A 17295-nucleotide genomic window follows, 5' to 3' on the forward strand; every position below is an offset into this window, starting at 1 on the left:
AATCTGCTTCTGGGTGATGTCCCAGAGCTTTCCTTATGTCTCAAATGAAACTCAACAGGAAGGCAATAGATCACACCCACCCACAGCCAGTAAAACGGTAAGGCTGTGATCCAACCAGAGGTGTAGAGTGACGGCAATGGGGTGGACCAGACTTGTGCTTGCACCATCCCAGCATGCAAAGCACTGCTCAGCTGTGCCTCACCTGCAGGAGCCTCGGAGCTGTGATTTAATGTGCAGCCGCTCTTTGCTAAGTTCCCCGTTGCTCTGGAGGAAGTTGCTGCGGCTCTTTGCAGAGCTCGACGTACCTCTCATCTCCTGCCAGCTCTGCAGAGCAGAGCAGTTCCTAGCGGCAGGAGCACCGCCCTCATCGCCTCCTCCCTCGCCTGCTGAGCGGGAGCTGCTCTCCTTCCAACATCTGGAGGTCTGGTCTGCAGCACGGGGTGCCTGGGGTTCACATGCTCCCCTTCTCCCATGGATCCAGTTCCAGCCATGCTGGGAGCCTTTTCCAGTGAAGCCCAGCATGGCTGGTTGTCCTTGCTACCCGCAGGCCACCACAGCAAGGCAATAAAAAGACAAGAACTCATCCCAGCCTTCCTACAATGTCTATGATTTTTTTGCTGGAGGTTGTATTAGCCAATATCAAGGGAGAGGGATGTGTCATGCCTGGCTGTTTCCTGCCTTGCAGCACATCCATGCAAGAGATGAAGTTGATTTTTCTTGGGCCTTTTGGCAAAAGAAATAATTCTGCTAAGTTTTACCGACTCTGATAGAATTTGTGTAGTTTGAAGATAGAAAGTGAGGGTTTTTTCTTGAACATCCACATCTTTTTTTATAAATGTCAGCTCATCATCAGTTATTTTTTTTCCCCACCCTCCTCTCCCAAATTTGTTTCAGGTGCTTTGCATGATACTGTAATTATACATATTATCTGCTAAAGACATGTGCTTGGTACATCCAGTCCTCCTTCCTTCTGTGAAGCCATCAGTAGCCCATTGATATATCCCTCATCCATATTTACTGAAAGATTTTGGTATTCACTGAATTTGTGATGAAGAACAGTAGGAGTTTTGTGCGTTCCTGGGGTTTTTGTTTGTTTGTTTGGGACTTAAGCTGTTCCATGGCTGCAGTTGGCCACAGGAGTCACCTGGTCCTTTTTTTTTCCTCTTTCCTCGCTGGTGGATATAACACAACAAAGCCTGCAAAGAACTGAAGAAACCTCTGAGCTTTTTATCCCCTCAGGAAAAGGTAGCAATTTATGGAGAGACTGCAAAAAAGCAGGATTAGGGGATTTTAGAAAATGTAAGCCTTTTCCTTTTTGGGTTGCGTAGGCCTTTCCTGAGACATCAGTCCTAATGAAAATGTGCTACTGTAGCGTAGATGGATGTAAAGTTTAAACTTAAGTTTGAACAAAGTCAGTACGTGTGCACTCTAATGTGCTTGGGGATGGATGCTGTCAAATCTCTGTCTTAGTCATTTAAATGATTGTTTCAGTATTGTCTGTGGTACAAATATTTAGACTTTGATCTACTTATAAAGCCAGATAGTTCTTGAAAATTTTCATAAGTATTTCCCCATTTCCTGAGCTAAGGAAAGGATTTTTCAAAGCTTAAGTCAGCTTGTTTTATCTCAGATGAAATAATGTGATTTTAGTGTACCTGGTGAGACCACAAAAATATGTGCATTTCAATGTGAGAATACCTGAAATGCTCAGTTTTTGCAAACATTTCTGAAAAGGGAAAATCCAAACAGGATGAAAGAATTTCTTTTAAACCCTTAGGCAAATGGAATATATAGGTTTGCACTGTATTTTTTATAATATTATTCAAATTCTAATTAACAAGTGAGAGTGGCCACATGCAAATTCAAATGGAATTTTATTATATTTTACCAAAGGAATGTTATGGGACATGAAACAAACTGTTATTAAAAATATTAGCAGAACACTAACTGTTATTAACGCTAATTGGCTTCTCTTTGCTCCTATGATAGTGTGGGTGCTTGTATAAGTCGGTTGGAAAGAAATAGATAAATATGTAGGAATTGTACTCTGTTGGGTGAGAAATAGCTTCAAGAGGCTGAGCCGTTTCATGGCAAATCTGGGCCAAAATATTAAGAATAACAACATTTTGTAAAGCAGCTATCATCCTTTCAGTGTTTAAAACAATCAAGCTTCAGTTTGACATTAAAAAAAAAAAATGTTACTTTTTCAATCTTTTTGAAATTTAAAATCAGTTGTTAAATTAACTACAAGAAGAAAAATGGGGTAGTCAATTTATTAAAGGCTTGGAGAGAAAAAAAAAGTATTGAAAAGAAACCTGATTCCTCAAACAATTCTGGTGTCACTAGACTTTTTATTATTAAAAAAACAAACAAACGTTTTATGGAAAAAAAAATCCATTTGGTTTAACCTTCTAAAACTCACTGTTTTATCATAAAGTACACCCCACATATTCATAGCTATTCATTTTAAATGTAAATGCCTTTTCAGTTGGGACTGTCACGCAAGACCAGTTGTTTGAGTTGCATCAGGTGTGGACCTGCACCAGACGGCGGCGGCTGGAGGAGATGCTGGGTGCTGGGAGTTGCTGTAGGTGGTGGGGGGGATGGTGCTGGTACTGGGGGACAGCTCACCACCACAAGGAGACTGAGCTGGGACCATCTGAGTGATGGGGGGAATCCCAGAATATGTGGCTTCTTTCCTTGGATGAAAGAAAGGCTTTTGCAACAGCAGCTCAATTTCCGGACCTGTCAGAGTGGTGTTTTTGTTGATATGTTGAAAAGCATGATTTGGGTCATCATCTTTCCAGTTACCGCTGGCCTCTGACATGCCATGGTCCTGGCATAGGTCGTTATGTCTAATCATGGGGTGTGCTCTACTCTGATGTCAACTTCTAGCCAAGCTTCAAAGCTGATTTAGTGGCATCATCTTGAAACAGATTTTACAGCTGAAAGTCAATAAAATTTGAAAAGCCTAGTGCAGAAGACAATATTAAGTAGTATGAGAGGAAGCTATCAAAGCGTCTCTATAGAAATAGAAAAGCCATCCGATTCTTTAAAAGAAACAACCCTTTCCTTTCCCTTCACTGCTTACCACTTATAAACACAAGATAAGCAATTTCTGATGTTTACATACAATTTTTTTCCTTTAAATTTATTCCTTTGCAACGACTACATAGCTTCTCTGTCCAACAGACAATTGCAGTATCACCTAAATTCTGTTTCTTCCAGGTTAAAAATATTGGTAGGTACCAATTCAGGGCATGTTTATTCAAAGGTTAGAAAGTACACAGAACTGGTGTCTAGTGTAGACTTTATTTTAGGAGCAAACATAAACACGAAGAAACTATAATCCTGGTGTAATGTAGGAATCTAATTAAGACTAATGAGGCAACATTAAATTTAATGTATGATGCATTTTATATGCCTTACCATTAGAGCTGCAGCAAGCTGTTCATCAGAGCATCGAACTTTGGTGAATAAGCCCCTCAAGGCATTGTTAAACAACCTGGGCTCAGACCTTCTCCTGCCTGTTAGGTTGTGTTGGGCTGGCAAAGATCTAGATATAAATGGAAATTTGGCGGGGAGGTGGAGAGGGAAAAAAAGGGGGAGGGCACAAGAAGTTGTGACCATCTTTGAAGGGCTCTGAGAGCTGATAAAAGGGAAGAGAAACATGTGGCTGAGACGGACCCTCAAGGAGGTACCAGGCAGGGCCAGAGGGGAGGTGGGCGAGGGGCAATGCGTGAACTACTGTTTCAGAGGCACCCATAGCAATGGGAATGTAAAAAGGCTGGGGTTTAAGTGACACAGCAGATCAAGAATAATAATCATGGTGGTCATCACTTAAGAACTTATTAATGATAAGGTTTGTTGTAGATTTTTTCTTTTTTTTTTTAATTCACTGACTTTGGTAATTTTCTTACTTGTATTTAACTACGCAGAAAAATATAGCTCCAGGTTTAGATTTTACTCTCCAAATTCCTTCCCTTCAGTACAAAAGAAGATTCTTTCCATAATACAAACAAAACTTTTAACAATGATTTATCAAACAGCATTTCATAGACTGTTGAAGAAGCAGATGCTCAGTATATAGTCATGGTGCATGAGCAGTGGCTTTGCAGGGTAGTTCTTGAAGGTGAGGGATTTGGATGGCTCTGGGATAAACCAAGGGCCACTGTTGGCCTGAAAGGGCAGGGAAAAATACACGGTGCCATGAGGTTAAAGACTGGTTGAAGAAAGGCTGGCTCCTAAGGAATGGAGAGGTTTTTGGAGGAACATATAATGGGTTGAATTCATGGATTGACCACATGAACTGACTCTATGGCGGTCAGAGCGCATGGGTTGGGAGTGCAGACTGAGCTGCAGCTTGGACAAATTCATGGGCTCTGGTGTCGGTGATTGCCAGCTGGTGTCGGTGATTGCCAGCTGCTGTCAGATGGGGCCAAGCATGCGAAGAGGAGGAGGTAAGGACGAGTCAGTGGGGGTGGGGAGGGTTGGTGTCAAAGGGCACTTCAACCCTGCTGCTCTGAAAGCTGAGTTTTAGCCTACTACATCCTGAAAATTCATTCCAGTTTATATTATTGCATGTGTTAGTGATGGCTTGAGTGTATGAGACTTTGAAGTATTTCATCTACACATGAAATTGGATTTTTTTTTTTTTTTTCCTGTGGAATATAGCCATGGAAACCTGTAGTCTGTGCTGGAAAATAAATGACTGGAGAAGTTCCTTGGTGACTAACTTGCTACAAGACGTTACTATAAGTGCAAACATGAAGTTATACTTTTAACAACAAACAAATGCCATGTGCTAGTTTTGCATTAGAGATTCAGCAGTAAAGGTGGCCCGAGGCAGAAGGTACTGTCAGGATGGCTGGCAATGGTGTGGTGGGAAAACTGAAGGTACATATTGCACAGGTTTGGGCTGGGGGAATGAGTTATTCCTTGCAGGCACATCAGAGAGCACCATGAAAGCTCAGCTGGGGGCAGAAAGGAAAACAATGCCGCCGGAGGGGTTTCGGCGGGGTGGGAAGGAGCGATGCGGTGAGCGACATGTTCACAAGTGTTTCGGTATTGACCTAACTCAGCTGCCATTGAAGTGTGTGTGTGGGGGACAACTTCAATGCAAGCAGATGTAGGCTGATGCTGAGAGTTTTTACAGTCCCCTGGTGTGTGTGTAACATGCTGGGACCACCCGATCGTACCTAACCCGTGCTGCCAGAGACACGGAGAGAAAAAGCACATGTCAGGGGGGTCGCTTTCCTGCTCTAACCTGCTCTGCTCTTTTCTTTCCCTAAGGGCTTGCCTCTCTGCATCTACCTGGACAAACTTGAATGCGTGCTTATGCTGTTGGCATTTGCTCTCTGTTCAATGCTGAGCAGAAGATAGATGGAGGATGCATTTTAACTGGGAGCTGTGAAGGTTTATGAAAGCAGACAGCTGCTGTGAACCCTCCATTCCTCATCCTCTCATGCACCATGCTCATCTCTTCATAGAAAAATCCAGGAGCAAACTGTAGAAAGTGTGGATTTACAGCAGTAAATGAAGTGAGTTCATGAATTTATTTTCATTTTACTTTCCCTTTTCTAACTTCCTTCTTCAGTGTTTCAGCTGGAGAAGGGTTTTGTTAATGCCAAACCATGCCTTTCTTGTGCCTGAGCTAGAAGCATGTGTGCTTTTCCTAGAGTGTGTGTGGGTCATAGTTTTTCCCTGTAGGATTTCACTTTTTCTTTGAGGATGTGTCATGCTTTTTGCTCAGCTTTTGCTAGCTGGATGGTCTTTTCTGGGGCTTTTATCTTTGGGTCCTGTAGACTGTGGTGCTGGGATGTCCTCCCAGCTCTGGCTCACCAGCATGCTGACTTGCACACTGGTGCACAGGGCAGCGTGTGCCCCACTAGGGTTTGTAATGCACAGACTCAAGCAGACATTGCAACCAAAGCTAACTTGGCTAAAGGCACTTGCAAGGCTGCTAAAACCCCATCATTTGGTGTTCAACCTTACTCTAGGGAGAGTGCAACAGATAATTCTACTTGCCTTTCCTGGTCATGTATGAGTGTTGTTTGTATTTAGGTTGAATTCCTTTAAGGAGCTAAGCATCCCTTTTTTTCTCAGGATGCTGCTGCAAATGGCTTTTCCTTTAGAAATGGATTTCCAACCTCCTTTGCAGCCAGCTCCCTTCTGCTCTCCCTCTGAAACATGGCATTACCGCAGCTTGGGATTTCTGTTTAGGATGTTAGCACAAACAAACAAGGATGGCATAAATGTCAGAATAAAACCAAAGCATTTGATCTGATAGAAAACCACCCAGATGAGTCTTGAATAAGAATCATAGATTGCATGTGGACCTGGTGGCTGTCAGAAGCCCTTTGTTACGTGCACTGCCCATGTGGCTGCTGTGCAGTGGGAACGGCTAACTGGGGCAGTGCTCTTCCTGCTGGGGTGTGGGTTGTGTTCTCAAAATCCATTTGGCTGTTGCTTGTTTCCTCATCACAAGTAGTCGAGGTGGTTTTTACATAAGTAGCCCTCTGAATGAGGGAAATAGGTGATTCTTGTCCAAAAGTGTGGCAGGGCTTTATACCCTTCAACCGCTGTGGCTGTGCTCAGCTTCTGTAGGCACTGAGCTGGCAGAGCTAAGGGTTAGCTTTTATCTGCTCCCTTTAACCTCCTCCCTCCTTAGGGAGCCTTGCTTTTAAAAAAGTAAATCGCAAGCGATGATCTGGCAGAGACTGATACTTCCCACCTCTTCAATAGGTAAATTGCCCTTTTAGAAGAGTGATCTGTGCTCCTGTCCTCATTTTTCATATCTCACTTAAAAAAAAAAAAAAAAGAAAAAAAGGAAAAAAAAAAAAGAAAAGAAAAAAATAATCTTGCAGGGACTTTGACTTAAGGAAAGACACTTTAGAGTCTTTTCCTAATATCATTCTGAAGTTAAAAAACAATTTGACTTCAAGGGAGATAGGGCACAATTTTTTAAAAACTTAATAGGATTAGTCATGGGAACTATTTTTAGCAAAAGTTCAACTTTATCCATGTATTTTAATGTGGGAAAAGTGTGTCCTTTTCCCTCTGCTAATGTTTGATGTATTCCAGCCCTCCTGCGAGTGTGTTTGAGTATCTTAGGGGCTCTGGAGTGGAGGAGAACTTCCTCTCGGATTCTCTCTGTTTTCTTTCGTGAAAATGACATTCCTAAGCTGTTTCACTTTCTGACAGGAAATGGAACCTTGCCAAAAATGATTAAAGTCCAAGAAAGCATAACAGTTCCAAAGCTGCAGCAGTTCTTTAGGAGTCCCGAGTTTGACATTGTGTCAAACAAATGTGAAATATTGTTTAATAAATTTGAATAATACAGGGAAAGGGAAAAATGGTTCTTGGCTTCTAATGCTGGTGCTCTTTATTGAGTCTGTAAAGGACTGCCTAGCTCTAATAAATTGAAATATATACATAAATATACTTGTGCATGGATAACTGTTTAATATTGTAATATATAATGAACAGCACACATGCACCCCCCACATGCAGACATTGATTTATACATATGTACCACCATATATTTATATATATATGTATATTGATATGTGCGTGTAGACCCACTCACAGGTTTGTATATGTTTATATGTGAAATTACCATTTTCAGGCAACTCCTGTGCCTGCTTCATATAAGAAATACCACAAGTATTATTTATAAGGTGCGACGTGACATTATGACTTTATAAAAATACTAATCTAATGCTAGATAATATACAATTTGTTAACAGTTTCTCAATGGTTTTTAATTCAGTGTTTGTTTAAAGGCTGTATTGTGCAGTCCTTACTCATGCTGAGCAACACCTTATCGTATAATTCCAGCATTATCGGAAGGGCTGTGTGAGGCTCACTAAAGCACTGAGAATTACACTGCACCCAACAGCCTGGCGCTGCCATGTCTTCACATCTAACAGCTCCTCCTGCCAGAAGGGTTACCAGCCGCTGGAAGTCTGACAGTACTCAATAATAGGTTATTGACACAAGGGCTCTATCAAAACAAGCCGGACTTCTAAGAAGTTCCTGTGCTGCCAAACCCAAGCATGAAGAAATCCTGTCAGTCTCCTCAGATTACTTCTCAGACCCCCCAAAAACCCAAACCCCCTCCGCATTTGCAAGTTGGTTTCCAGTTTCTTTTGGATTTTGATTGTACCAGGTTCACTGAAATCACATTTTCAAGTTGCTTTCTGACCACTAGGCCAGCAACTTCTTCTTTTTCTTCTCGATTTTAATAGGAAGGCTGAGTTACATCATCACCAGACTCCAGGAGCTCTGAATTTAAAAATTATTCTAATGACTCAAGGCTCAATAAAATCAGGACAGTTGGCAACTTTGCTAGAAAACATGAAAAGTTGCTTTGTTGGTTCTTGCAAGAAAACTCCACATGTTTCCCCTCCATCAGATACATTGCTTCTCCTCCAAAATATATCAAATATTCAAGAACCTATAAAAAATAAAAATATTCCACTGACATGGTCTTAAAGAGAAGACATTCTTTAAGCGAGATGCATTTCAAAGGAAGGGTTACTATTTTTCATTCCTTGTACGGGACCCTAGTGTTATTTGTTTAAAGGCAGTCACCTTTATCAGTTTTCTAATGGCATCTGAGATTTCACATCCATAAAGTTGAACCTGGACCGTTCGGACCGTCATTCAACAAGGACAGCGATTCACGGCTACTTTTCAGACAAGCTAAATTGATCAGACAAGTCAGTCAATGTCATTGAGCACTATTTGTCACTTCATAAGCAGCTACAATCTGCTGTTCTATAAATGCAGAAGGACCGTCGAATAAATCACATCAACCAGTGGGAGTAGATAGTATCCCTTCATCCATAATTGGTGCGGTCCTCTCCTGTCACATTCGTTCATTCCCTGCGATTCCGGCGCGGATTGACACTGACAAAGAAAGAGCAGCCGCTGTCAAAGGCACTGGAGTCTGTCTGCTACTCGGCTCTCCCTGCTAATAGATATCTATCATAATATTGCATTAACATCACAAAAAATCAGACTTATAACTCCACTATCTGGGTATATCGATGACATATGTGGGGGTCTCTCCTAGGTTACGGGGAAAGCTGATTGATGCAAAAGGAAAGCTTCTGATTAAAACCACTTACCAAATCCATCAGCGGTAGGAATATTTACTGCTGTGCGTGCTGCTGCTAATTTCATGGGCAAAAAAAACAAAAATCAGAAGAAAAAAAGAAAAAAAAGAGGGGAATGCAATGACTTGTTGTAAATAGCTCTTCTGGAAATTTGTTAATTGTTATTCTTTGCTGCTACGGGGATACTTTATTGACTTTATCCCTATGAAGTGAGTGTTTGGTTATATAGTTACTAAAATAATTAAGTGGAACGCTTTGAAAAAATATTAATGACTGTTTAACACAGAAAAAAGCACCCCCCCAGCTCTTATTTGGCACCAGGTTTGGCAAAAAAGTGTTTCCTGAGTGAACAAATGAAATTAGCATTGAGTATTTATTGCAAAGTTGTGCCAGGCTACAAACTTTTTTCCTGAAGAAATGCTGGACAGTTTCTACCAGGAATATGTTAGATTAATCAGGTTGCTTGGCCCTGGAGAGAAATCACAGTGGAATACCCAAACTGCTGTGTAGTCACATGTAAATCTCTCTGACAACCTGGAGGCACGGATCATTTGTTCAGTGTTGAGTTCCAACAACATGCTCGTGGAGGAAAATACCTTGTTTGCTTATAATAAGATTGTGGCTGAATATTAGTTGCTGAGAACAGGAGCACTGGGATCTTGGGTCTCCAGGATGAAGATCTGGATCCTTTCTCTTTGTTTTTGGGGAGAAAAAGTCTTAAGTCAGTTTGTTTATGTGTAAACAAAGCTTCCCATTGCCCGTCCTGTGGGAAAGTAGTGAAATGTTTGCTTTTTAAAGGTGCTCTGTGTAAATGTCATGTTCCTGGCTGGAGTCTTTGCTGGGCCCAAAGGCAAAGCATAATATCAAACAATTTTTACAGTTTTTAGTCTGGGATGTCTTTTGACCTGAGTGCACAGATGATGAGCAATTTTCCTTTCTGTGTTGGCTCCTTCACCTCCTGGTGCATAAGAAGTTGTCCTGAAAGCATGCCAGAAACCTAATAGGTTAGCAGTAGAAATGATTTTATCTATGAAAGACTTAATTTTGTTAATATTCATATAAATCCCGCTATAAATACAGCCAGTGTTCAAAAGAAAGTGCAAAGCAGGAGATCATAAAAGTATTCCTTGCTAAATACAAGACTTTGACATGTTTTTAAATGAATGTAATAGAAATATTAGACCTAAAACTAAAATGTGGGAAAAATCAGCGTGCAGTGGGGAACTGAACGGCGTCCAGAGGAGGCAGCTTACATAGAGGCACACTCATTGTCAACATCTGATACTGAAAAGGTCAATAGTTAATTAAATAATCCATCACCTTAGGATAGAGAGCAGTCCTCACTTCTGACAATCAATGACAGAAATATTAAAAGGTCAGAAAATGAGTTACTATGTATTGTGTTTTCTTACTGTGCATTATAAAGATGTGACTTGGTGTGAGCGGCACAGGCATGAAGACAGGTGGGAAGAAATATTAGCTGTTGCCCAAATATTTTCTTAAATGCTCTTTTACCAGCCTTCTGCATGCATGGGATTCTGAAATGGATCTTGGAGATGTAGTAAACTTTTAGAATGCCAATTTAAGACTGCATCAGAGAATTTATAACACCCTTTGTTTAACAGTTAGGGTGTTTTGGGGAGGATCTTTCTCGTGTTGCTTGAGGTTATACTTGAATAAACGGAGGTAGTGTCCCGATATTCTGGTTTTGTTTAGATAGGGGTAGAGTTGCTTTAGGAGCTCGAGAGGCAGTTTTCTCTGCCTGTGTTTTGTAGGCTCAATGAGAATGTGTTTAGCGGAGTAAATGGAGCTCACCCGCTGGCTCCAGTGTCTGCCCTGCACACAGGCTGCTGCTTGCGCTGTACTGCCAATGTGCAGCATGCACCTGGTTCCAGGTTTATTCTGATAAATAATTGCATTACTTAATGTAGGGTCGTGCTTGGGACACTGAGTGTTTATGTGTACTTGAAGTTAAATACAATAATGGTGTGGCCACAAATAGTTTTTGCTTTGCTGCCTGTTATAGGCTCTCCTTTTGCAGAAATGTTTCCCTCCCTGGTTGCAGGGCTATTCCTGTGCTGGGTTTGTCACACGATGAACATCAGCGACTCGGTGCTCTTTTCCATTCCTTTCTCAAGACAGTTGATTTTTTTTTTTTTCATTTTCTGAATGGCAATTGTGCTTTACATCTGGGGGGAAACCACTGGCTCCTGGTTCTGTGCCCACCGCAGCTGTAGATGGCTTCTTTGAGCGCTGCCTCCAGCAGCCCCGCTGCCCTTGCTGTGCTTGCCCTGCTCCATGCACATGCCTCTGTGTGTGCCTGCAGAGCTGGGAGGGACCCTCCTGCCTAAGGGAAGGGCTATGAACGCGCCATGACAGGGGTCTGCTTCCCTCTTCTCATTACTATACAGCGTGGAGCCGATGCATATTTATTAATACTCTCTCTGTTTATAAATTTTCTATATTTTATTTTCCTGGTATGTAGCTTTTACCCTGAGAGTATGAAAGTCACAGTGCTGAATTCTGGCAAGTGTTATATGACTATTTTATCTCTCACTATAAAGCGTTTTGAAAGACTTTCTCTGAGAGGCAATATAAAAATAAATTGAATTGAACTATGGCTTCACCTTCCCACTTTTTTAGTGCAGAAACCTTTAGAGCAAAAACCGCAATATAACGACAAAGGAGGAGATTAAGACTGTGTCATGAAAGAGGTGACGCTGGATGACAGGTCCGACCCTGTGTGAGCAGTTTGGGTTTGCAATCGGCTGTGTATTAATTAGATTTTAAGCATGTTCACAACTGGGAGAAAGCCTGTTTGTATTTTTAGTGGGAAGGTTAAAGCTGTGAGAAAGGTATTAGATATTATCTGCTGTGGTGTATTTATATATACAAAGGTCTACCTGATGGTTGTGCAAACATCTGTTCTGTTCTTACCCAACACTGCACGGTTCATTAAAACTTACCCTGTTGGCCTCTGAAAGGCCAGTTCTGGAAGCACATAATCTTACTTACAGAGTCCACAATGGCAATAATCTGTCTTTTAAAGAAAATAGTCTTAGCTTAGGGTAATGAGTTTTTTGGTGGGTGTCCACCTCCCCCACCCCCCAAAATATGATTTTATGTTTTACAATGCAGGCTCAATAAATTACATTAATAAATGACTCCTGGTTCATGAGAAGTGCTGTATTTTGACAATATCAGCCAACCTTTCCATTTGTTTAAGCATGAAAAGTGGGGAGCCAAAATAAAGCTGTTACAGAAGAAATCTCAAGAACGTTTATGAAACTCTGCTCTAGCTTCATTTATTAGGAGTTGAAGCATAGTCTTAATTTGTCATGCAGAATTCCAGGGGAGTGAGTAATTTCTAGAGCTTCTCTAAATGCCAGGACTTAATATTTTTCTGTAGCAATTTGTTTGTAAACATGGAGTAAATTGTATAGGTTGCAATGTGACAAAAAGGTTTCTAGGATTTGTCATCTTCTGCTAGCAGCTGTTGAGTTTATTTTATAGCATCTCATGGGGTTTTTCAGATAAACGCATTGTTGATGGCAAGCAAAAGCACCCTGATGTTCTCTGATGGTGGGCACACACAAAGTTTAGCTGCAGTAAGCTGTTTGTAAGCATTGGGGATTTGGGATTTGATCTCCAGTGGATCAGCTCCCCTGGGTTGCTGCAGTTCCCACCAGGGTGTCCATGTGTCACCTTCAGAGGAACCCACACTGAACAGGAGGCAAACTCTAGGCAAGATGTTAATCTCCCTTCTGGTAAGGATGCTTCCAGCGTAATTTTTCTGATGTGAAGAAAGGAAGCACGGCTTCCCAAGGAGGATTTTTAAGAGAATGGAGTTCATTAATTTTACTTGCCAAGTTTGTTAGCATTGCAGGAACCCAGGATATTTGTTCCCACTCTCCCACCTCTCTTTCTTATCTTGTGACATACTGTATTAGTGGGATTTGGTCTTTTATGTAGTGGTCTGAGGCTATGTTTATGTTAGAGAGCAGTGGAGCAGTAGGGATGGAGCTGAGGAGGAGAGCAGCTGATGCTGAGGACCTCAAATCTACCCTGTTTATGTTTTAGGGTTAGCCTTGGACTGAGGCCAGTATGGTCCCATGGACTTGGCCCCCTGTTAGCGATCAGATTGCCCTGGTGTGCACCTGCATTTTAGTGTCCTTCAAAAGGCACCCAGTGCATGGTTTCCAGAAAGCTCTTCACAGCGGCTCCTGGTGTGGTGAGTAGAAGGGACTGGAAGGTATCTTTCAGAAGTTCATTCTGGACTGAAGCAAATACGCTTGCAGAAACACACACTTGAATGTTAAACAGTGTTTTGTGCCACAGCATGATGAATCATGTTCTATGAACTCTTCAAAATTTATCATTTCTAGCACGTTTGCTGAAGATCTCTCCCACGCTTCCATGCCCTAATTCACTCTTTACGTAGTAGGCAGGTGAACATCTCCGTGAGTGCCACTAGTGTTGTCACTGCATCCCTAGGCTCAACGCTGAGCACACCAGCAATCCTGGAAAGCAACGTCAATGCACAGGGACTGTGTTTGTGGCATGTATTGCCTTGGGCGGGACGTGAGCCTGCCTCCCCTAGACCTGTGCGCTCTCATATCCTTTCAGAGATTTTGTCATGGCTTTGACTAACACGGCAGCAGCTACTTGCCTGAACCAGTACATCAGTTCTCATGGTCTTCTGCTCCCCAGATCGATTACACCATGTCAGACAAACACAGCAGAAGTCATCGTCTAAGGGGAAAACCCACTCATTTCTCACTGCATTCCCAACCACTTCAGAACCTCTGCCAGCACATGTTAACTCTGATAACATTTTAAGATACTTCTTTAATGAAATAGAGGCCTTGCAAGCAAGGCCACATTATCTGAAGTTTTCCCATCCCTCATTTAAATCCAACATAATTAGTACAACTACAGACTGTTGTTATACATGCTGAAGTATAATGGCTGCTATTATAGCAGCTTGCAGGAGCAGAGATATATGATATTGAATGATATGTCAAGGAAAAATAAACATGTTTCATTTCTTCATTAGATAATGTTTATTTATAGCACAATATATATCTACCTCCACTGTACCATTAAAGTTTTGACTGCTTTTTAACTATAAAATTTGATATTGTTGTGGCAGCTGCACTACTCAAATGATTGCTATAGTACAGCTGTTATCAAAGAGTAAGATTTATAGCTACACTACATGGTGTAAAGATATGTGCATATTTACTTTGTGTTTTACTACTTGTGTCCTATATTTTAATGACACAAGGTGAGATGAAATAGTGAAATAATAAACTCTTTTGCTGCTGCAAAAGCAAATAGCACAATTTGTTTAAAGTTTGGTGTTTAACTTTCTATTGTGCCAACAATAAAAAGCATTCTTTGCTCTGCTCTTTTGCTTTACTTCAATATAGTTTACAAGTTAGTAGTAATCTTAGAAGGTTTTTTTGTTTTGTTTTGTTCTGTTTTTACTTTTCAGAGAGGTGCTCTGGAACTGAGGTGAGAACCACAAGCTTGATGAAACATGCCAAGCTGTGTTATAATTCAGGTAAAGATCAGTATTTTAACCCTTGGTTAGATTGTTAGAGCACAATGAGGGACAACTTCCCACAACTTGCTTTTCTGGGAGAATTATTAGATGAGCGTGTGAAAAGGACACCAATATCCACTTTCATGAGGCTGCTGTTCCACATGGCCAGATTGCAACAGCTGCCTGAGCCCTACACCAGGTATGAGAAGGACGCTCGGAAGATCTCTGGGTAAAGGGAAGGGATGACAACGTCTGTCGAGATCAATGGCCAGATCCTGACCACCAGTACAAACTCATTTATAGCCACTGCTAGGCTCTCTTGCTGAAACTTTGAGCTGACTCATGGGGCTGGTCCTCACAGGATGAAAGGTTTATAACCATAGCACAAAGCATTTGCAGGGAGGTACCTTTGGTTGCTGTTTAAATTTTGTTGATGACTAATGTCTTTTTATATATCCTTCCTATGGTCCACTAACTGGATCTCACTCAACAAGGACTCTCTATCCAAAGGGCCTGCAAGCAGAATTAGGTTATTTCACAAAAGCTGAGGAATTTCAGCAGAAATAAAGTGACTTGGGTTGAGAGAAACATATAGTCCTTTGTATAAGATGAGAATTTTAAACTCAAGCGTTCTCTGAAACTTCACAACCAGAAGGAAACAAAAGGCAAAATTACACTACAGAGGAATGGTGGGTGATAGACTTCACATTCTTAATTACTTTCTGTGGTGTGCTTCGGCTACCTTTTCTTGGTCCATGCTGAGTCCAGCCATGTCCGTGGCAAATTCAACCATGTTGAACTAGTTGTGAGTGGGGGAAGAAGGGGCACCAGCTGCCTCTTAAAATAACCCAGTAAAGTGATATTCCTTGATGTTGGTTTACTTTCACTTGAGTCAAATCACACGTTGCGTTTCCTACCAAACCGTTCTCTGTGTTACATCTATTGCATTTATTTTTTTGTTGCACTTCTTGTTTTGTTTGAAACAGTAAAACATTAACTACTGTAACTTATCTGCTCTCCCTTGAGCATACTTCTGCCTGTTGCCTTGAATTTTTCCTATGCCTATACCATGTACGCATGCCTTTCCATTGTATTTTTAAAATATTTGAATGAAATTAAGAGAGTGTTTGAGATATACGCAGCTGAAATGGAAGAGGTCTGTGGTGCTTTGCTCTATGCAAAGACGTGACTCCATTGAGCTGCTGCTGAGTGCTGGGCAACCTGATGTTAACAGGCTTTTGCTGAAGATCGAGTCTGCACATCATGGGACAGGAACGTAAGGACTCTGCCAGGTTTTAATGCATCGTACCAGCTATTTTGACTTGGTAAGCAAAGTAACTCATCATGTTATGGTACATTCTGTTTTGTTAGCTTGATGTACCGTTTTCTGCCTTTGAGTACACACACACACACTTTGAAAGCTATGTAAAAATCTTGTGAAAATAGGCTTTCTCATGAGGTCTCCTTTCCTTCCTGGATTTTCTCATGTCATAAATCCAAGAATAGCCTTTTGTCTTGATATTTTGGTATTTCTTTTTTTTCTGGCACAGAACAAAAGGCGAGGACAAATTAAAAATAATAATAATAAAAAATAGACCTTAACTTCACATCTTGTAAAAGATTTGGCTCGAGGTTTTGCTTCAGATTTGAGAAAAGCTTCAGGTTTCTTATTATTTTACCCAGTCATCCTTACCATGAACTTATTTTGCCTTAGGGTGATGGCTTGTAGAATTTACTTAAGCATTACTTCTTATCAAAACTTTGTCCAACAACTTGGTCATCACTGGAGTCCCTAAGCACAGAGAGTACAGGAAACTTACAGGCTCAGTTAATAGGCAAATTACTGCTAATTAGGCAAACAAGCTACCAGTAAAGTAGGTCTGGCAAGTGAGTTGATGTTAGGTAAAATAAATGTGATAATTAATATACTGGAAATTTGGATGGGTCATCAGGATAGAAAATACATTGGTTTAGCTATGCTTGATCAATAGCTGCTGTCTTTGTGCATTTTGGTTGAAGCTCTACCAATTCACCCACCTCTGGCACCAGGCAAACACAGCACTTATGTGAAAAATACACTGCCCAGGCTGGACAGATGTGCTAGACAGGACCTGTCCTACCAGGTTCAACACGTTGCTACAGAGGTAGGTCTGTCCCAGCATAGGGCACCCCTCCACAGGTATGGAGACCAGTACTTTAGATGAATTTACATTAAAAGAGCTAAGTGTTGATTTTCAGTGCTTCCACTACTTTTTTTTTTTGTCCCGTTCTACCCTGCCAGGTATTACTGAAGATCAGATTTTGCAGTTACAGAGTAACTGCATCCTAATCCTGAGGTTTCCTGCTAATCAGAAACAATTTTTCTGTTATCATTTGTACTACTTTAATTCATTTTGTCTTAACTCCTTACATACATTTAACAGAAGATAGATGCCTAGAAATTTTCACCTCTGTTTGTATGGGGAGCTTTTGCATTGACCAGACATTAGCAGGAACTTTAATTATAACGTTACAGAAATATTCTTTGAGCATATTAAACGCATGTCTATTTGAGGTTCAGGAAACAGAAATGAAAACCAGTAGCTCTGCTATAAAGACTTCTGCATCATCTGTTGAGTCCATTTT

At 41.1% G+C, this 17295-nt stretch overlaps 1 long non-coding RNA gene across 1 annotated transcript in view; it reads left to right on the forward strand.

Annotated features, from left to right (window-relative positions):
* The window catches only part of LOC114017704 (uncharacterized), a 67754-nt gene extending 50459 nt beyond the window's left edge, over positions 1-17295 (forward strand). The window contains exons 11-13 of the long non-coding RNA XR_003562920.2: positions 13203-13353; positions 14620-14688; positions 15905-17295. This is a non-coding gene — a long non-coding RNA (uncharacterized LOC114017704). The remainder of the gene's footprint in view (positions 1-13202; positions 13354-14619; positions 14689-15904) is intronic.

Source organism: Falco cherrug, chromosome 8 (genome assembly GCF_023634085.1).
Source record: "Falco cherrug isolate bFalChe1 chromosome 8, bFalChe1.pri, whole genome shotgun sequence".
In the NCBI taxonomy this organism is placed as follows: Eukaryota; Metazoa; Chordata; class Aves; order Falconiformes; family Falconidae; genus Falco; species Falco cherrug.